The 7185-nt window shown below is 46.4% G+C and overlaps 1 non-coding gene across 1 annotated transcript; it reads left to right on the plus strand.

The window, feature by feature from the left end:
- The first annotated feature begins 6732 nt into the window (after positions 1 to 6732).
- LOC148508627 (5S ribosomal RNA) lies at positions 6733 to 6851 on the plus strand. The gene has a single exon (XR_015869572.1). It is a non-coding gene; the product is annotated as a 5S ribosomal RNA (ribosomal RNA).
- Positions 6852 to 7185: the final 334 nt, after the last annotated feature.

Raw genomic sequence — 7185 nt, forward strand, 5'->3', positions numbered from 1 at the left:
TTTATTATTAAAAACAGCAGCAGGTAGGTGGAGTGCACAAGGTTGAGCAGTTCTTAATATAGCTGGCTTGTGGGTTAGAGGTTAGGTAACTGCTTTGCAACAGTTCTTGTCTCGGGTTCGAACCCTGGAAAATAATATTTTTTTTTTGGCACTGTTGGCTCTGGACACTATAGTGAAACTAGTAGTGGGCTGTTTAAAAGTGAGGCATTACAAACTCATTGTGCATTTAAAACCGCAAACTTGCGGCAATGTTGGCACGTCGGTGCTGTAGTGGCTGTCAGATCAGGGGTTTGCAATGGGATCTCTGGTGCATGCCCAGTGGAGCCACTCCATATTCCAGTGGCGTATGGAGTCTCATAGTACTATGCATGCTCAGTGGGTCACAAGTCACACACAATGTGATCTCTTGTGCATGCCCAGTGGAGTTGCTCCATACGCCATGCAGCGCTATGCCATGGCATATGGAAGATCATAGCACTGCATGTACCCAATGTGTTCTGGAGTCACACAGCGAAAATGACTGTGTGGTTGAAGTTGCACACTTGCGCCACTGTCAGTGCTGTCTCATACTTCGACACTATAATGATTTCATGACATCAGAAACTGGCAGGGGCTCTGTTTGAGAGAGAGGTCTCTGTATTGTAAACTGAGTGTGCATTTAAAAATGCAAACTTGCACCAATGTTGGCACGTCGGTGCTGTGGTGGCTGTCAGCTCCGAGGGGTTACAATGGGATCTGTGGTGCATGCCCAGCGGAGGGGTTGCAATGGGATCTCTGGCTCATGCCCAGTTGCAATGGGATCTCTGGTGCATGCCCAGTGGAGCCACTCCATATGACATGTAGCGCTACAGTATGCCACAGCATATGGAAGAGCATAGCACTGCGCATGCTCAGTGGATCGGGAGTCACACAGCGAAAGTGGGATGGCTGTATTACAGTACATACTGACTGTGCGGTTGAAGTTGCAGACTTGCGCCACTGTCAGCAGTGTCCCAGAATTTTATAGTATAGTGATTTCATGACTTCAGAAACTGGTAGTGGGCTCTGTTTGAGAGAGAGATCTCTGTATTACAAACTGATTGTGCATTTGAACCACAAACTTGCAGCAATGTTGGCATGTCGGCGCTGTGGTGGCTGTCAGCTCTGAGGGTTACAATGGGATCTCTGGTGCATGCCCAGTGGAGGGGTTGCAATGGGATCTCTGGTGCATGCCCAGTGGAGGGATTGCAATGGGATCTCTGGCGCATGCTCAGTGGAGCCACTCCATGTGCCATGTAGCACTATGCCATGGCGTATGGAAGATCATTGCACTGCGCATGCCCAGTTATCTGTATTACATACTGACCGTGCGGCTGAAGTTGCACACTTGCGCTACTGTCAGCACTGTCCCAGACTTTGACACTATAGTGATTTCATGACTACAGAAACTGGTACTGGGTTCTGTTTGAGAGAGAGGTCTCTGTATTACAAACTGATTGTACATTTAAAATCGCAAACTTGCACCAATGTTGGCACGTTGCGCTGTGAGATCTGGGGGGTTACAATGGGATCTCTTGCGCATGCCCAGTGGAGGGGTTGTAATGGGATCTCCGGCGCATGCCCAGTGGAGCCGCTCCATAGCTGTGGCGTTAGGAGGCTCATACAGTAGTAATGCGCATGCCCAGTGGGTCGGGAGTCACACACAGTGCATCAGGTCCCTTCCCCCAAAGCAAGCAAGAGCCTTTCATTACCATAATAAAGGAGGCTCTGTTAGCCATTTATTGTAAGCAGTCAGCTCAAGGTCTGCCCTTGTGTCCTGAAAAGGCGAGGAATGGTGATCATTGCCAAGGACACCATCCCCCATCTGCTAGGACAACTAATGTGCCGCTATGAATGTGTCGATATATTACAAATTGACTGTGCGTTCGCACCCCAAGCCGGTCAGCCCTAGGCGGGGATCTCAGGGGAGGTGGAGGTCCCACCAAGAAGGGGTCCCCCTTTCACAAAACCCCAGGCTTAGGCTGAAGCCCGGGGCTCTTCCCCGCATCCCTGGAGCAGTGGGTACAGGGGTAATAATGTTGTATATAGTTCAAACCTATTGAAATTTACAGTGGAACTACAGGTGCAACAAGCCTGCCCTTTGGCACTTGTGCAACTGCAAGTGCCAGCAGGAGGCTAGCACCCGTACCTCCATTGTAAATTAAATAGTAAAAAAAACACAGTACACACACACCTTCAAAAGTAAAACTTTATTACACACCACCTCACTCACACATACTGTACTTACTGTACCTGCTGCAAGCTGGTATGTCCCCAGGTGCAGGATTTTTGCTATCCAATTACTGTAGGTGCAGTTTTTTTCTTTTTTCAGTTTTCTGCATACTCTGTCAGAAACCATGTCTGTGTGAGAGTTTGTTAATTTTGTGCATGAGTGTATGTGTGTGTGACCCCCGGTGTATGTGTACCCCCTAGTGTCGGTATAGGCGCTGGGAGAACTACATCTCCCAGAAGTCCTTGCCCCTCCCACCAGCCCGTGAAGCCTCCCAGCAGCCCCCGGGACTCCCAGCAGCCCCCTCTCATGCCCAATTGAATATGCTCCAATGAACTTGCTCTGTGAGAAGTGAGACACACTGCATCAGGTCCTTATCCCCAAAGCAAGCAAGAGCCTTTCATTACCATAATTACTGTAGGCAGTCAGCTCAAGGTCTGCCCTTGTGTCTTGAAAAGGTGAGGAATGGTGATCATTGCCAAGGACACCATCCCCCATCTGATAGGGCAACTAATGTGCTGCTATGAATGTGTTGGTATATAACAAACTGATTGTTCATTCGCACCCCAAGCCAGTCAGCCCAAGGCGGGGATCTCAGGAGAGGTGTACCCCCCCTAGTGTCAGAATGGGCGCTGTAAGAAGTTTGTAATACAGAGACCTCTTTCTCAAACAGAGCCCACTACCAGTTTCTGAAATCATGAAATCACTATAGTGTTGAAGTCTGGAACAGTGCTAACAGTGGCGCAAGTGTGCAACTTCAACAGCACAGTCAGTATGTAATACAGCCAACTGTGAATGCACAGTGCAATGATCTTCCATACGCCATGGCATAGCGCTACATGGCATTATGGAGCAGCTCTACTGAGCATGACAGTGGCGCAAGTGTGCAAATTCAACCGCACAGTCAGTATGTAATACAGACATCCCACGTTCGCTGTGTGTGACTCCCGACTCACTGAGCATGTGCAGTGCTATGATCTTCCATACGTCATGGCATAGTGCTACATGGCATATGGAGCCTCTCCACTCGGCATGCACCAGAGATCCCATTGTAACCCCTCGGAGCTGACAGCCACCACAGCGCCGACATACCAACATTGGCACAAGTTTGCGGTTTTAAACTCACAATCAGTTTGTAATACAGAGACCTCTCTCTCAAACAGAGCCCAGTACCAGTTTCTGTAGTCATGAAATCACTATAGTGTCAAAGTCTGGGACAGTGCTGACAGTGGTGCAAGTGTGCAACTTCAACCGCACAGTCAGTATGTAATACAGACCACTGGGCATGCGCAGTTTCACTGAACTTACATATGCCATGGCATATGGAACGGCACCACTGAGCATGCGCCAGAGATCCCATTGCAACCCCCCCACTGTGCATGCGCCAGACATTCCATTGCAAACCCTCCACTGGGCATGCGCCAGAGATCCCATAGTAATCCCTCGGAGCTGACAGCCACCACAGTGCCGACATGCCAACATTGCCGCAAGTTTGCGTTTTTAAATGCATGCTCAGTTTGTAATACAGAGACCTCTCTCTCAAACACAGCCCACTCACTACCAGTTTCTGTAGTCATGAAATCACTATAGTGTCAAAGTCTGAGACAGTGCTGACAGTGACACAAGTGTGCAACTTCAACCACACAGTCAGTATGTAATACAGACAACTGGGCATGCGCAGTCTAATGATCTTCCATACACCGTGGCATACTGTAGCGCTACATGGCATATGGAGCGGCTCCACTGGGCATTGCGCCAGAGATCCCATTGCAACCCCTCCACTGGGCATGCGCCAGAGATCCCATTGTAACCCCTTGGAACTGACAGCCACCACAGCTCTGATGTGCCAACATTGGCGCAGGTTTGCATTTTAAAATGCACAGTCAGTTTGTAATACAGAGACCTCTCTCTTAAACACAGCCGACTACCAGTTTCTGAAGTCATGAAATCACTATGGTGTCGAAGTCTGAGACAGCACTGAAAGTGGCGCAAGTGTGCAACTTCAACCGCACAGTCAGTATGTAATACAGACATCCCACTTTCGCTGTGTGTGACTCTCGACCCACTGGGCATGCGCAGTGCTATGATCTTCCATACACCATGGCATAGTGCTACATGGCGTATGGAGCAGCTCCATTGGGCATGCACCAGAGATCCCATTGCAATCCTTCCACTGGTCATGAGCCAGAGATCCCATTGTAACACCTTCGAGCTGACAGCCACCACTGTGTCAACATGCCAATATTGCTGCAAGTTTGCGGTTTTAAATGCACAAACGGTTTGTAATACAGAGACCTTTCTCAAACAGTACACCAGTCTCTGAAGTCATGAAATCACTATAGTGTAAAAGTCTGAGACAGTGCTGCAATTTTGCGTTTTCAAATGCACAATCAGTTTGTAATATAGAGACCTCAATACAGCCTACTACTAATTTATAAAGTCATGAAATCAGTATACTGTACAGTAGTTTGGGATGCAGTGTGTGACTCCCGACACACTGTGCATGCGCAGTAGAAATATAGCGTGACTAGCAAGGTGCTACGTGGGTACTGTATTGGAGTACCATACACCCCTTTCTTGAGCACACAGTGGCATAAAGTAGCGTAGAAATGACAGGTGGTGGGAAGTTGTGGATAATGTATTGAATACTGAACTAGTGAAGATTTAAAAATAAAAAATAAAAAAATATTTTCAAGGTCTCAAACCCGCGGGACAAGAAGACGGGAGAAGCAGTGAGGCCAAACATTAGCCCCCTAGGCCACGCGCTTCAGCCCGGTACTACAGTAGTTCCTAAAGTCATGAAATCACAACAATGTCTAAGTCTGGGACAGTGCCAATAGTACTTACATTGCCACAAAAGTGCAACTTCAACCACACAGTCAGTGTGTAATACAGAGCTGTGCGTGCATGTGAAATATTTTTATATAAAAGTAGAGGACTCACACATTTAATGATTTCAAACTTTATTATACATTCTTCTACAGCTCTGAATCCATGTGGAAAACGCTGTACTACTGTATAGTGTACCGAATCACCGCTTTTGTCAGCCAATCATCGGGCGGTGATACAGAACATGCATTTGAAATCAGATGCATTTGCTGTTTAGTTTAGGAAAAGTGACACCTAGTGGACAAAAAGTTGTATTACACATTATGACTTTTTTCCAGCGCTACACTACGCTACATTACGAAACTTTTTGTGAGGTGCGACTCATGGCATACTGTGTGGCGCACCATGCATGGCATGCTAAATGGCATATGGAGCAACAAACTAGCTGGGCACATCTGTAGAGCTTAAGCAAGCAAGTGTTAGGTGCCCTGGTGGGGTGTAAGAAGTAGATGAAAGTAAAGTAAGGAGAAGCACAGGAGGGTAGAGGTCCTGCTCATAACAGCTTACATTCTAAAGGGGAGGGGCAGACAAACAGGTGTGACACAGATGGGGTAAACAGGGAGGAAAAGGCAATTTTATCTAATTGGATATAATGATGCTGGTAATAGAACAAGCCTGGAAAGAGCTACAATTTGTTAAATCAAAAATTGAGACATATACAACAACACATAAAGCTATGCTGGAGGATATGGCATACCAACAGTATTGGAGCAAATTGTCGACCTACTGCGATCAGTATAAAAAGGATCTTTTAAAGTACAAATAGAACGAATGACTATGAAACCAACAAAGTTTATAGATGGTTGAGTGGTTTGGAAGGTAATAATATGCAGCCCCCTAGATTTCAGTGACAGGCATGGAGAAATAGGAAATATTGCCAGCGCAAGGATGGATCCACATCCAAAAGTGACAGCGATGTCCAGATCCTGGAATCAGAAGATCCTTCTACTTCAAGATAGGTCCCTTTAGGGGTGGCCACCAGGGCCCAAATAGATACACCGCCTTTAAACCCACAAGACATGGCGGCGAAAACAAAAGGAACAACAGAAACAAACAGAAAGAAAATCTAGTTTATAATTTGACATCTACACATCTTTCGGAGATGGAGACGGCTATGTTATATAAAGGACTTTCATATATTCCAACAAATAGACATAGAAACTTTGAGTGGAGAGTGGTGAACTATAGATTCGCCCATAATTTAAGATTAAAATAACTTTTTCAGCACAAAAACACTATGGAAATTCAGGAATTAATACACCTGCCCTCCAACATTGCATTGACCCATCAATGCAATTTGATGGGCTATCCACAACCAACTCATCTATAAAGTTGTTTGCTTGGCTGCTGGATGATTCTGTACATATATTTAATTTGGCACAAAGGAAAGTATACCATAATCTAACACTCAAAGAACAATGGGCTCTTAAAAACTTGTCTAAACGCATGGATATCATCATTTGCCCCACCGATAAAGGCGGGGGAGTAGTAGTGCAAAACACGACTGATTACAAGGAGGAATTAGACAGCCAAATGTCGGACATTACCACATATGAGAAATTATGGGGAGATCCTACTGAAACTTATAAAAGTACACCTACAGCCATACCGTATTGAACGTGCCCAATCTCGTCTGATCTTGGAATCTATACAGTATTGGGCCTGGTTAGTACCTGGATGGGAGACCACTTGGGAATACCAGGTGCTGTAGGTAGAGATACATAGGAGGTGGACAGGGAAAGAGTGGCAACACAGCTTAGTGTTCATATGATAATGTCCCTATACCCAAGTGGGTGTTAATTTTAGGGTTACTAAGGTGACCACTTCCTACATAAATATTGTACTGTATCTACACGGTATCTATCACACCATTGTAACAGGAGTATCTTTAGAGAGGAGGGGGCCCATGTGCATCCCCGTCATGGCCCCTTCCTCTCATTCCAGTGGCTGGCAGCCAACCACCGCAGAATCAATAGACTCTGCGCACTAGAGTGTGCCCAGAGTCTATTGTGCATGTGCAGACCCCTGGGGAATGGTGCAGCAGCCCT

Source organism: Taudactylus pleione, unplaced genomic scaffold (genome assembly GCF_031769625.1).
Source record: "Taudactylus pleione unplaced genomic scaffold, aTauple2 ptg000352l, whole genome shotgun sequence".
NCBI lineage: Eukaryota > Metazoa > Chordata > Amphibia > Anura > Myobatrachidae > Taudactylus > Taudactylus pleione.